This window comes from Apodemus sylvaticus, chromosome 2 (assembly GCF_947179515.1).
Source record: "Apodemus sylvaticus chromosome 2, mApoSyl1.1, whole genome shotgun sequence".
Classification (NCBI taxonomy): domain Eukaryota; kingdom Metazoa; phylum Chordata; class Mammalia; order Rodentia; family Muridae; genus Apodemus; species Apodemus sylvaticus.
The window spans coordinates 163,873,370-163,888,597 of NC_067473.1; positions in this window are offsets into that span (position 1 = coordinate 163,873,370).

Genomic DNA, 15,228 nt, shown 5'->3' on the forward strand with positions numbered 1-15,228 from the left:
TTAGTGAGGTAGACCTTGAACTTGTGAGCTTCCTGCTTCAATCTCCAGAGTAGCTAGAATTACAGACTTTAGCCACTTGCCTAGCTAGCTAGCATCAGTTCTCATTTTTAAATAGGGCTGTCTTTTTGTTGAGTTTAGAGTTATTCATATATTCGAGGCAGACTGTAAGAGACAGAGTTTGCAAACTGTTTTCCCAATCTATATTGTCTTTAAAAAAGAAAACTTTTTAAAGATTTAATGTGTCTGAGTGTTTTGCCAAAATGTGTCACGTGCATTTTACAGGTGCGGTGGCAGCCATGGAGGTCAGAGGAAGGGATCAGATAGCCTTCAACTGTAGCTACAAAAGGCTGGACACTAACATGTTGGTGCTAGTAACCAAATCTAGGTCTTCTGCAAATGCAGCAAGAGTTGATTCTTGGTATTGTTGTTGTTGTTGCTTGGTGGGTGATTAAAAGAGTCCCTCTATGTACTGAACTTACAGAGATCAGGCTGACTCTGTCCCGAGTACTGGCATTAGAGTTTGTTACCAGGCCTGGCATAGCAAGAGCTCTTAACCATGGAGTCAGTCATCTCTCCAGCCCTCTGCACTCTTTCCACTTGCTTTTTCAAATAGTGCCATTATGTAACCCAGGCTCTTGCCCTGGCCTCCTGAGCTCTGGGATCACAGGCATATACTCTGTATTTGGGCCATTTTCTTGACAATGGCTATATTATTTTGTGAGGGCAACCCTAGCAACTATAGGACTGCATTGGAGAGTGTGAAAGGTTTTTTGCTTATTTCTTTATTTATTCATTAATATTTTGAAACAAGGTTTCATGTAGCCCACCCTGGTCTCAAACTCAGCGTACACACACACACACACACACAATAACAAAGAATGGCCTTGAACTTATAGTTTTCATACCTCTATCTCCCAAGTGCTGGGATTACAAATATGTGCCACCATACCAGGCTAACAGATAAGTTCTTAAGGCACCTAATTCAATCTATAACACTCTGCTCTCCAGACTTTAAGTTTTCATGTATATGCATATGCATATGCACATATATATTATATATGTATATATATGTATATGTATATGTATATGTATATATATATATATATATATATTTGACAGCCCTCAAATTCTTAGCCTATGTCACTATCAAACTGTAATTCCAAAGTCTTATCAAAATATAGGTAGAAGGTATGAAGTCACAATCCTGTATTTCCAGCATATGGGATTCTGAGGCAGGAGAATTGCTTGTGCCTTGGACTTAGAGTCAGGTACAGGTGGTATATTGAGATCCCCACCCCCCACTCCCAAATGTGGAAGTAACAGAAAGTAATCCTACCCAAAACTTCCAAAGAAAACAAAAAGGATAAAACCAAAAAGATGAAATGTCCGTAATATTGAAAATCTGAAATTCTCCAGAACTTCTTGAATACTATGATGCAGCAAATCAAAACTTTCATAGGCATGAGCCTCTTTTTCATAAATTAAAAATATTTTAATTACCTTCAGACTATTGATTTCCTTATGCAATAAACGTTTCTTTTAGGAAAAAATGCCCTTTAAGATATACTTATAAGTTACAGTTCTATTAGTCTTTAATTTATTTAGACAGATGAAAAACGTCTTGAACAATAATCCAGAGGCTGGAGAGATGACTCAAGAGCACTGGCTGCTCTTCCAGAGGACCTGGGTTCAATTCCCAGCACCCACACGGCAGCTCATGTCTGAAACTCCTGTTCCAAGGGTTTTTACACACACACACACACACACACACACACACACACACACACACACACACACAAGTCAAAACACCCATATACATAAAATAAAAAAAAAATGAGTTTTCATGGATAAGTTACCTGGATGCCCAAGAACTGAAGTCTTTCAGGAAGCTCTCCTGGCAGGCAGCTAGGCACCTTGTTTGGCTGCTCATCCTCTAAGGACTAAGTAGTCCTGTTGTAGTGCTGAAGGGGGTGGAGTCCACAGCAGGTCCAAGTGCATGCTGGGAAGGAAGTGAGGCGAGAACCTGAAACAACATTGGTGAATGAATTAAAAAACATTACCGAGGTAGTAAAAAGTTAGGATTCATGACGGAGCCTAAAATTATAACGGTAGGAGGCAAATCTAAGTAAAATGATGGGTCTTAACTTTTGTCATCTCAAAGGCATTTTAAGTTATCTTAATAAACCCTTGGAGGCGGGGACTAAATATAATTCACACCACTCATAGTTTGGGGGAGCTACTTTCGTCTCCATCCTTGAATGAATGGCTGGTGTTCTGCTCTATGCGTGGTTCTGACAAAAGAAACCTACTGAGATTTAACACAAAACTGGGTTGCCTAAAAGAAGACAGCTGCAGTCCTGTGCCTTGGTGCTTGGTGCATTTGCATGTTGCTGACCCTGCCTGTGGACATTAGCTCCCGCCCATGCCTCAGCCCCGGGCACAATCTCTACATAAAAGTGATGCCCCATGGACAACTCCGTGGCCAGGAGCACGACCAACGTGCCCTGGACAAACGGTGCCTAAGGCCACTTTAGCGGAAAATCCCAGATCAATCCTTCAGGAAGTGACACATAGAGGGACGACTTTAATGTTTGGAAAAGGGATTCCACTCAGTGTGTCTGCCAGTGCCTTCCCGAGGCTGATGGAGACTCCTCCTCAGGTCCTCCTGCACCTACAACCTCTCCAGGGCCTCCCTGGGCTGCTCTTCCCTGGATACAGGCTCCGTGTGTGAGGGAGGGGCCGTGTTACTAGTGGATGCTCTGAAATTCGACTCTGCTTCTGGTCCGGGTTATCACCGCTGCCCGGAGTCACCGGCTTCCCACCCCTACCCTGTGAAGTACACAGCTGGTCACGTGCAACTGTGGGACTTCCGGAAGGACAGGAGCGCTAGGGGAGGAGCTCGGGCACGTGGGGGCGGGGCCTCTGTGTGACGCCACTGACTGAAGGCGGAGCTTGGCGCGCGAGACCAGGAGCCCCGTGGAGAAGCAACAGAAATGAGGGCGGATCTTAGACGCGATGAAGGCGGAGCCTATGTCTGTAGTAATTAGGCTGAGGGCGGAGCTTAGGGGCTCAGAACCAGAGTCTGGTTGTAGAGAAATTAGGTTGAGGGCGGGGTTTAGAGCACCAGAGGCGGAGTCCGAATGTGGAGCAGTAGTGCGAGGGCGGAACTTAGGAGCGGAGAAGGCGGAGCCCAGTCCAAGGGCGGGGCTTCTTGCTCGGGAGAGGCACTACAACCTGAGGGACAAACTTAAAAATGCGTGAGAGGTGGAGCCCGGGTGTTGAGTGCTCAGCTTGGAGCAGGGCTCAGACCTGTCAGATTCCTGCTCTCCGCCTGCGGCCAGTGCAGAAGCTTTTATATTTTTAGCAGGCTGGTCTCTCTTGGACGTGGCTGCGGAGGGCAGAGCTGTAGGTGCTGCTTCCCAACTCCTCCTGGCAGGCGCTGACCAGAGGGATGGATACCTCCCTAACCACACCACATTCCCACCCACGCAGCCGAGCTCCGGAAACTCGCGGGGGAACAGAGGGTAAGAGTTGACGACCCCCAGTGGGGTTTGGAAGGTGTGGGAGGCGGGTGGAGAGTTGGCTCCGTGGTTAAGAGCTCCTGTGCTTGCACAGGACCTGGGTTCTATTCTCAGCACCCACGTGGATTCTCACCTAGGGTGGGAGGGAATGGAAGGATTGATGGAATGTTCCAGCGAGGTAGTGGAAAAGCAGAGAGATATGGGGGCCCTGTCGTTTGTAGTGAGCCTAGGATGGTTCTTATGGGAAATGTTGACGGTGATCTTATGGGTACAAGAAACGAATACGTCGATGAGTTGTGAAATCCCTTAAAGTTTCAAATACTGGTGTTAAACTCAACTGGAAATAGAATGGGCTTTTGAATTCATTCAGGACTCCCAGCAGAGGGCGCTCTGTGCCTTAGCTATGTGAAAGTGAGTCTCATACAGTTAGAGTTGTTGGGCAGCTGTTTTTACTTTGAAAATTACCAGCTAGAGGCAGCCTATCATAATCATGTTCTGCTTATGCTTTTCAAAGAGAGAGAGGAGAGAGAGAGAGAGAGAGAGAGAGAGAGAGGTATCGAAGTAATATTTGATCTATATAGGAATATGATATTGTTTTTGTCTACAAATAGTTATTCCGTTATCCCATGTAGATATAACCATATATAAATACTTACTCATTCTTATTTATATTTAGTTTCAGGTTGTTCTCATATTCGAGGAATAAATTAACAATAATAATCAGTAATAGTAAAATATTAATCTGCTATCAATACAAGGAACATACTAAATGTCTTCAGTGTAAAGACATTTAAACACGTGTAAAAAGAAAAATATTCTTGGTAGAATGATGAGAATTTCAGGGAAAAACATCCCAGTTTTATCTAGTTTTTATTTCACATTTCATGAAACACATAAACAGAAATATGAATTATAATATAAAAAGATGTATGAAGAAATAACTTGTTTTATGTGTCACAAACTGACAGTATATTTTCAGAATACACTGAGATGTATATTCATATCTTTTCATAATTCATTAAACAAAAGTTGTGTGATGGACAATTTAAAGAAGAGAGTCAGGCAGATATAAAAATACAAAAATGTCAAAGAGGAACCGTGCAAGGGACATATTGAAACATTTTAATTTTTAACTATAAAAGCACTAGAATGACTTTTATTTTGACAGCCAAAGGTCCTGGTAGCATGGGCAAGTTCCATGGGATTAGAGAGAAGAAAACCTATTTGTTTGTCTCTAGAATAAATAGTACTTTGGATCACTGGTGTTTTACAATCACTGATCACATAAGCCTGAGTAGCTGAAGGTCCAAAGGACCGAGCACTCGCTAGTGAAATTTCAAGTCGGATTGACTAAGTCACTTGTCCTCCAACAATGATGATTAACATTTGAGATGCAGAGAGGTGGCTGAACAAAAGCCTCTGAGTCAGGATCCTGGGAAATGCTCACGATAATAAGTGAATCCTGTAATTGTGACCAACTTAATTATAGCATACAAATACATTGTATTCTAGAACAAGGTATGTATGTGTACTTAAACTTTTTGAAACATCAGACAGAATTAGTTAAAGAATCTGACAGGCATATTGAACACATTTTATCAAATCTGCCACAATATCCCCCTTCCTTAGACATATGCACTAAAATAAAGAACTTTGAATAAAAAAATCATGTTCTGCTTTGAAGTATGTGTTTTATATTCCACTAGAATTGACACCTTGTTTTTATCTTTTCATTTTCATGACTGGAAGGTTTTTATTGTTGCTGGATTTGCAAGTTGGCAGAGTGTTTGCTCCCCACATGTGAAGTTCTGGATTCAGTCCCAGCACTGAAGAAAAACAGATGTCCTTGAAGACTTGGTTTTGAAACACTATGTGTGTTTAAATATATGCTATATAAAATAATTAGTATAGACATTACTGCACAGAAACAGTAAGTCGATTCTCTCTCTCTCTCTCTCTCTCTCTCTCTCTCTATATATATATATATATATATATATATATATATATATATAAAACCTTGTGAAAAAGTCTAATAGACTATTTCACTTTTGCTTTATTCTAACTTCTCTTTAAGCATAGATATCCTAGTTTCCTTTCTGTTATTATGATAAAATACTCTGACCAAAATCAGGCCAGGGAAGAAAGGATGTGTTTGCCCTATATGTCTAGGTCATGTCCATCTTTGAATGAAGCCAGGGCAGGAAGGAAACTGGAGGGAAGAACCGTGCAGGAATGATGTTCCAGCTGTGCTCAGCTAGCTTCCCTTACAGCCCAGGACCACCTGGGAATGGCGCCACCCACAGTGCACTGAGCTCTCCAGTATAAACTCAGATAATGGAGACAGTCTCTCATGTACATGCCCGCAGACCAACTTTATACATCTAAGTACTCAGTTGAGACCTTTTTTGTTTTTTCTTTTTTTTGAGGTCTTCTAGGCAATGTCAACTTCACAGTTCATAACTCAAACAATAATTCCTTTATATTAAATTGTGTCAAATGTGGGTCTTTCAGGCCTGACTTGTCCATTAAGAATGTTGCATCACTGCACATGATAGAGTTCACCTTTAATCCTAGCACACATGAAGCAGAGGTAAAGGGATTTCTGTAAGTTTGAGACCAGCCTGGTCTACAAAACAAGTTCCAGTACAGACAGGAGTAGAGAGACTCTGTCTCAAAGAAAAAGGAAGGAAGGAAGGAAGGAAGGAAGGAAGGAAGGAAGGAAGGAAGGAAGATGGAAGGAAGGAAGGAGGGAAAGAAGGAAGGAAGGAAAGAAGAAAAGAAGGAACAGTGGTTTGGAAGAAAATTGTCCCCATAGGCTCACAGGAAGTAGCAGTGGTAGGAAGTGTGGCCCTGTTGGAGGAAATGTGACACTGGGGGAAGGCTCTGAGGTTTAAGATGCTCAAACTAGGTCCAGTGAGGCACTCCTTTCCTCCTGTCTACTGATCCAGATGTAGAACTCTTGGCTTCTTCCCCAGCACCATGTCTGTCTGTGTGCCACCATGCTTCCTGCCATGATGAAATGAACTAAACCTCTGAACTGTAAGCCATCCCCAATTAAATGCTTTCCTTTATAAGAGTTGCCATGGTCATGGTGTCTGTTCACAATAAAAGAAAGCCTAAGATGGAAGAATGTAAAGAAGGAAGGAAGGAAGGAAGGAAGGAAGGAAGGAAGGAAGGAAGGAAGGAAGGAAGGAAGGAAATTATATGACTAAAGCATTTCTTCCTTCAACAGCATTTTGAATCTAAAACTAGTAGTCATTTGTATAATTTTTTAAAACATTTTAGTATCTAACATTAAGATTTTATTTTTAATCCACTTTGCAATGTCTTGTATTTTGAAATTTTTGAGGAATACATTTTAATTTGAAATAAACCATTTCAATTAAAGTAATAATCACTTAAATTTCACTTAAGTAAAAATCAGATCATTTTATGTTGTGCCGGATTGCTTGTGTCTTTAGTCCCATCATTCAAGAGGAGAATCAGGCACAGAGATCTCTGTGAATTCTGAGCTACATAGCAAGTGTCAGGCCAGCCAGGGCTGAAGAGTGAGACCTTATCTCCAAAAAACAAAGCAAACACATTTCATGATATAACACTTGTCTTTCTTTATGGGAAGTGTAGTTTTGGGTTTTTTCCCATGTTTTACTGAAAAAAGTTGGCTCTTAACCACTAAATTAATTTTAAGCTAAGTTTTATTTTAAAAAGCCAACACTATGGTGTAGTCCTGCAATGTTAGCACCTGGGAAGCAGAAGCAGGAAGTTCACAGCAAGTTCAAAGCCAATCCCAGAAAGTCTCAAGTCAGCCAGAGTTACATAGAAACAAATGAGAGTCTCTAGTGTTATAACCAGATGTTTTTCATGGCTTTAGGACCATCAAGTTGAATAAAATATAAGTAAAATATTTAGAGTTGTCAGTAGCCTACTTACTCAAGATACATAACTTTGTAACCAAGATATTAACAAACTCAGTGGTATTTTGAAAATTGCTTGGAGAGTCCCTGGGTTTGGAGCTGCTGGCTGCTCCACCAGACAGTGAGATTACACAAGATAGTTGAATAGAAACAGGACCTGCTGGCCACACCAGGCTAGAGAAAATGGTGCGCTCTGAGCACCTTAGGAGCAAACTGATGGGGAGCCCTGAGGCTTCAGAGCATGTGGTGGATGTGAGTGCTGGGAATTGAGCCCAGGTTCTACTGGAAGTAGGTGAGCATTGCTGGTTTCCTTGAGGATAAGGATGAGTGTATGCATGCCTGTTGGTGCAGTAACCAAGGTGAAGGTTTTCCTTTTCTTGCTGAAGGCTGGAATTCTGTTTCATTTCCTTTTATCGACTGATAATCACTTATGAACCAACACAGCTTTGACCTAAGGTCAGTCTTCTGTTTACCTATTTCCATTATTAAAAATGCACATTTTGATCTAGAGAGAGGACTCAGCTGTTTAGAGCACTGACTGCTCTTCCTAAGGTCCTGGATTCAATTCTCAGCAACCACATGGTGGCTCACAACCATCTGTGATGGAGTCTGATGCCATTTACTGCTGTATCTGAAGACAGCTCTATTGTATTCATATATATTCAGTAATTCTTTTTAAAAAATACCGATTTCAAGGCCGGAGAGGTGATTCACTGGGTAAGAACCTTGACTTTTCTTTCAGAGGACCCTTGTTAAGTTTCCAGCACTCACATGGCTGCTTATAACTACCTGTAACTGCAATTCCAAGAGATCTAACACCCACACACAGACAAAACATCATTGCATAGGAAATAAAAATAGACAAGTTTAAAAAGAAAAAATTCAGCAAAGCTGTCACAGTGCACACCTTTAATCTCAGCACTCATAAGACAGAGCCTCGCAGATCTCTGAGTTACAGGCTAGCCTGGTCTATATAAGTGAGTTCTAGGACTACCCCATAAAGGAACCCTGTTTCAAAAACAAAAATGCTCACAAATATACATTTCAGAGCAAACACAACAAGCTATGTATATCCTTTGTAGATGGCTATCTTCATTGTTAAGTTTTAGTTCCTGTACTTTCACAGATGAGACCAAGTAAGGATTTTGGGTGAAGATTTTTACAAGGCAAAGGTTCCCACTTCAAGGGTGGGTCAGGTTTCTTTTTGGTGGTGGGGAGGTGTTTCAAGCCAGGACTTCTCCATGTAACCTTGGCTGTCCAGGAACTTGCTCTGTAGACCAATCTGGCTTTGATTAAGAGCTACCTGCCTGCCTCTGTGTCCCAAGTATTGGGATTAAAGGTATGCACCTCTCCTGCTGGCTATTTCAGGGTTCTTGAATATGTTTTATCTTGGGATTTTTGGTAGCTCACTTTATGGGAAAACTTTAATAGGGGAAATTGTGCTTTGAAGTGAAGTAAAGATGGAAAATCCAGGAATGGGATTGGGATTTTCAAAATAGGTTTCAGTTCCCTTTCCTACACTGATAGGGTGGGGATGCTGATGGGCCATGGTGCATGATGGGAACTGCACATTGTAAAGGCACAGGTTCTTCACAGAGAATTGTAATAAAGCAGAGAAGGACTGGCAATCACTTTGGTCAGCTTTGCTGGCTCCAGCAGGTCTGAGGGGTCTAACTGTGATATAAGTACACTGCCTCTGGTCTAACTGTGATATGCTAACTACACCAGCCTCTGGTCTAACTGTGATATGCTAAGGACACTGCCTCTGATATAACCATGATAGGCTCACTACAGCTGCCTCTGGTCTAAGTGTGATATGCTCACTGCAGCAGCCTCTGTTCTGTCATATGCTAACTACACCAGCCTCAGTTCACCACGCAGTTCACTTCTCATTTTAACCAGCACCTATCTGTCTCATTCTGTCAGTTTGGCATTTTGATTTGAAAGACCCTACAGTAATGTTGCTCCAAATGTCAGATGGCGACATGAGGTCTCACTGAGTATGCAGATACCATGGAGAACAAGGAATGTCTGGTGCCAGCGAGTATCGGGTTCAGACTATTGCTGCTTGAGAGTTAGGACCTGGGAACCTTGAACCCAGTTGTGATTTTGATGCAGAGTGGAAAAAGAATTTTCAAAGCCTAGGCAGGTTTTAAACCAGGACGAACCCCAAGGAAAGCTGCTGCATGATGTCATTGACAGGGTCTTCAGATTTGCTAGTGTGCGAGCTTTGGTAAACAGAGCATTTAAGGTACACTGTGTAAGCAAATCTGCTGCAGACCTTGATTCATTCCCAAGGAGCCCAGACAGTGTGACTGGCATGACCTCAGTGGAGGGTTGCAGAGAGTATTGATCTGTATATGCAAGAAGAAGATCCTACTCACTTCCCTGTATTTGAAAGAATATTTGTGTCCTATTCAGGAAACAGAGGCTGTATTTTGGCAAAGTTGTTTGACCAAGCCCAAGATAGATAATAGTCATTTGTAGAGTTTTTGTAATATTTGTTCCTCATTGCAAAGGAATAGCTATCTACAGTAGAACATTTTAATTACATATAGTGAATCTGTACAAAAATGTCCAGCTAGGAGTGAATACTGCCGAGCCATCATCTCTTCTAAGCCTCTTTCATATTTTTAAATTTATTTGTTTTTAATGTTTCTGAGTGTTTATGTACAGAGTCGAGAGGAGCACATTCCATCCTCTTGGGCTGGAGTTAAGATAGTTGTGAGTCACCACGTAGGTGCTGGGAACTGAGCCTGGATCCTCTGGAAGGGCAGCAAACACCCTTAACAGTTGGCCATCTCTGCAGCCTACTTGCCTTTTTTGTTATGTTTTCTTGTTTTGTCCTGGGTGCTGGGATCAGAGGCAGAGGCCACCCTGTCCTGCTTTAAAATAAGCTCTTTTACGAGACATGTAATTGTTCCCCTTTTGAGCTTTCATCTTGCCTTTTGTTTCTAAAGATGTATTTACTTTTATTTTACACGTGTGGGCCTGAGTGGATGTTTGTATGCCTTGTGCACTGAACCTGGAGGTCGCTGACTAATAGGTTGGCTGACCACAGCTCTGCCTCCCAGTCCTGGGGCTGCAGGCATTGCTGCCATGCCTGGCTTCTTATACAAATTCAAGTCATCATGCTTATATAGCAAGCACTTTATCCACTGATGGCCAGTAGTGTGCTGGTTTTCAGGCACAGGAATGATCACTGCCCAGATCAGTACTTCGCCTTAATGAAATTCATGATGGAATATTCCAAAAGGATCTGGGACTGATTCCATTGCAGAGACTCTAAGATTCTTGGAACATGGAAATCATAACTGTAACACCATGTCTACACTTGCAGGTCCACTTTGCTGTTCCAAAGACTACATTGCCTTTACTGAAGGCCAGCTGCATCTGATGACATACCACGTGAACACCAAGAGAGATGTCCTGTGAAAGAACAGAGCCATCTGCAATTCAACTGCTGTTTGGAAACTTCATTGTCTTACTGAATTTGGCTGTCTGCTGCATCCTACCTGTGGACTGGAACATCCACAAACATTTTCACGCTACAGCTTTGTGACCCAGCAAAGGTGCCCATCCATGGGACTCTTAAGCTGCCAGGCCTCGGTGCTGTTTTCCACAGACCATGCTATTAATAGCATTGCAGACTTTGGTCTCAATGGAGAGGCTCTCAGGAACTTGTCCTGGGAATAGAAATGTCAGCAAGTTTCTAGATGTTTCTTAGTTATTGGAATACCCTGACAGCTTTTTGGCTGTCAGGTCCTTCCGTCCAAAAATCCAGATGCTCTTTCTAAGCCATTTTGCATTGGGAATAGCCAGGATCTTAAATATTAGACACCTCTAGTACTCTAATAGAGTATTAATGGCATTGGCACCACAGGGTACAAGAAATAACCTCAATTTAAATTATTTTGTGGTATCAGAACACAGTTGTGACATTTATGCTTTCTGTAAAAATACTCATGTCTTCCAGCTCCTGGTACTAACTTCAAATCTGTGGGCTCATAGCAGAATGATTGCTCATTAATAAACTCAGAGAGATGCACACACATGTACCCCAGGTTAGCTTCAGACTTACTGTGTAACTGAGGACTGTCTTGAACTTGTGATCCCTAGCTCTGCCTCCCCAGGGCTGGATTTGTAAGAATGCACAAACATGCCTGCTTCATGTGTGCTGAGGATCAATCCCAGGGCTCTGTGCATGCTAGGCAAGCTCGTGAACACGAGGCTGTATCCCCAGTCCCTTAGCTCAGCATTTTCAAGTGCAGTCTTTAAAAAGTGTTTACTTTGGAGTGGGGTGGGGTGGAGTGTGGGCTGAACAGTTAACATCTCTTGTGGCTCTTGCACAGGACCCAGGTTTGGTTCCCAGAGCCTGGGGTGCAGATGGCAGCTCCCTATAATTCTAGTTCCAAGGGATCCAGCACCCTCTTCTGACTTCTGAGGGTAGTGGTCATCCAAGTGGTACACATACATACATGCAACCACAATACTTCTACACAGAAGATAAATCTAGAGATTGTTGTAATTGTTTGAGAACTTTGATCTGTGTATAGGTTGAAAAGCATTGCTTTGTTCTGGCTTTGTTTATATTTTCCCATGTTTATTGACTATTTGAAAATCACTTGAAAATTGTGTAGTTTTGTTCATTTTCTCTGGGAGGTGAAGGCCTTAGCATTTCATTGACTTGTATAGACTTTCTTTCTATCCTCAGTATGTGACAATACACATTTTTCGGTCACAACTGCTATGAATTTTGATATGGTTGACTCTTTAGGTGTGAGCCTTTTTGTTTTTTTGGTTATGTTTTTATATTTTCACGACAGGGTCTCCCTGTATAGCTCTTGCTGCCCTGAAACTCACTCTGAATAACAGGCTAGCCTTGCACTCTGACTTGCCTACCTCTCTTGGGACTAAGGGTGTGTGCCACCACTGCCTGGCTCAGTTTCTTATACACATCAATTTTAAATTTCTAAACAGCACCAAATGTACCACTCTCTCCTCCTTGTAATTTCTCAATTATTTTTCTTTTTCAGAAGCTCTTAGGCCTTTCTCTTTGTAATTTCCTCATTCCTTTTAGTTTTAAACTTTCCTCAAATATCTGCAATATATGCTATTTTGTGTAGGCACACATTTATACTGGTGTTTCCTTGATAACTGACTTATTTCTAACTATTTTGTGATGGTATGCCCTCTTTCTTTTTAACAATAATTCACTTTTATTTCATGAGCATTGATTTGTGTTTTGCCTGCATCTACATCTGTGAGAGGGTTTCACATCACTTGTAACTAGACAGACTGCTTTAAGCTGCCAGATGGGTGCTGAGAATTGAACCCATGTCCTCTGGAATAGCAGTCAGTGTTCTTAACTGCTGAGCCATCTCTCTAGCCACCCCACCATTTGTAGCCTTACTTCTTATTGTTATTAAGTTATTATATATTAATTAGATGGTCTGTTTATTGGCATGTTGTATTTTTCTTGACTAGACTTTAATTTGTATTTTTTATTAATTGCCAGTTTGACATTGAAAAAACATCCTCCAACATGTATATGTTACCCTTCCAAACTCTTATTTTTCTACTCACACATCATAGGTGGGTAAGCTCCTCCATCTACCAGCAAGCTCCAGGTTTTTCATCCATCTCTCCAGCTCATGTGATGCTCTTTGGGAAAGTGTCCACATTAAACATTTGAAAATAGATACTCTGATATCAGATGACAACAGGGTTCAGAAGACCCTCCAGGAGATTTCTAGGATCTTCTGTCCTTGAGGAATCAATTAGAGACTTCTACTTGCAGAACAAGCAAGGACTGCTGATTAGGAAAAATCATACTCCCAAGGGAGGAGTTGAGCTGGAGGAAAGAGATGAGATGGGAAATCACTCTGCCATGAAGGACCTGGGCTCTTCCATCTCCAGGCTGCCCATCATGGTTTGTCTTAATGGGGCTCTTGGTGCAACTTGGATCCTCACACTTACTGGCAAATTCTTTGCCAACTGAGCCATTCTCCCAACTCTGTGTTGTCTTTTCTATACATCCTCAAACTGCTATACACAAAAGAGGATTGAGACATTTTCTCTCCTCAAATCTGGGCAAATCTATGAAGATACTGTTTCATTTTCCAGTGTCAGTCTCAGTCTGTGGTGGGGGTCAGCAGTGGACCTGCCTGATGTCCCATTTACAGTAATGCAGAGTAGCTTCAATGACAAGTGTCCTGTGTACATCAATACACTTGTCGGTAGCTAACACTACAGCTCAGCTGCACACTTTTCAACTGAGCTCCACATGTATTCTCCCTGTACAACCCAAGGTAAAGCAGTGGATGCTGTCTGGAACATTCCAACTCTATTTCAGAGGCCTAGAACAGAATAACAATCACGGATGTGCACAGTGTATCCAAGGCTTAAGCTGGTGAGCCATGTCCTCAACACTTGCATTTTAGGTCCTTCACAAACTGGGTTTAATTACCATGTCATAAAAGAAACAGGAGACACCAGATGTTGGGAAATGTATCAATAACTTTAAAATTTATTAAATAAAAATTGCATAAAAGAACCGTAAGATAATGATTAGAAAAGTTAAATACAATCACATGGAAGATAGATTATTGTATAACTGGCAGTATCAACTCTAAATACCAAATGTCTGATTTCCACAGCTGGAATTTTAATCTAATGAGGAAAAGAAAATCTCAATTTCCATTAAATACCAAAATTTTAAAAGAAACATTTAAATTGAATAGAACTTAAAAAAAAAAAAAACATTGACAACAATTCAATCCATCACTAGATGGGACCTGATATATAAATGGACATTTGCCATCATAGTTACTTCACATCAATGTCCAAAACTAAGACAGGTCTGGGAAGGAATGAGTCTTTAAATGACCACAGTGCTTTCCTTCATAGTTCTATAGTCCCGTCAGTAGTGTGGCCACCATTCTACATCCTGTACCATGCCAGTAGAGTTTGGTATTTCAGAATAGCACTGGTCTCTGTAACTCATTATCATTTCTGACACTATTTTCAAACTTAAAAAAACCCAAAACTTTAAAAAAATAAAATAAAAAAGAAAGTACCACCACTACCTCCAGCTTCAATTTAACAGCATACAACTCCAGCATTAGAGATGCTTGTGCACAGCTTCTGCTGCTTCCTGCTGATGTCCCTCCGGTTCTTCAACAGGGAATGTCATTGTGATGGGTCTTCCTTTCTGGAAATCAACAGTTCTAACGGGGACTAGAGGATTGGAAAATGACAATGGCCAAGGTTTGCAAGTGAGTTAAGGAAAAGAATCAGTGGGGTATGGACAGGAAGGCATCAAAAGAAAAACAAAACCACAAACAAAACAATAACAAAACAACACCAAAACCACAAACAAAAGAATAACAAAAAACAAACACAAAACCAAACAACAAAAAGCAAAAACAAAACTACAAACAACAACAGGCAGGTAGAAAAAAAAACAACAAAAGACAATACAAAAACACAATAAAAAACAAACAATAAAAACAAACTAAAAAAACAAAAAGTAAAACCAAAAACACAAAACACAAAAAAACAATAGCCAAAAACACACAAAAACCCAAAAAGAACTAAAAACAAAACAGAAAACAAAAAACAAACACAAAATAAACAAAAACAAAAACACAAAACAACAAAAACAAAACCACAAACAAAAAACAAAAAAACAAGCCGGGCGTGGTGGCGCACGCCTGTAATCCCAGCACTTGGGAGGCAGAGGCAGGCGGATTTCTGAGTTCGAGGCCAGCCTGGTCTACAGAGTGAGCTCC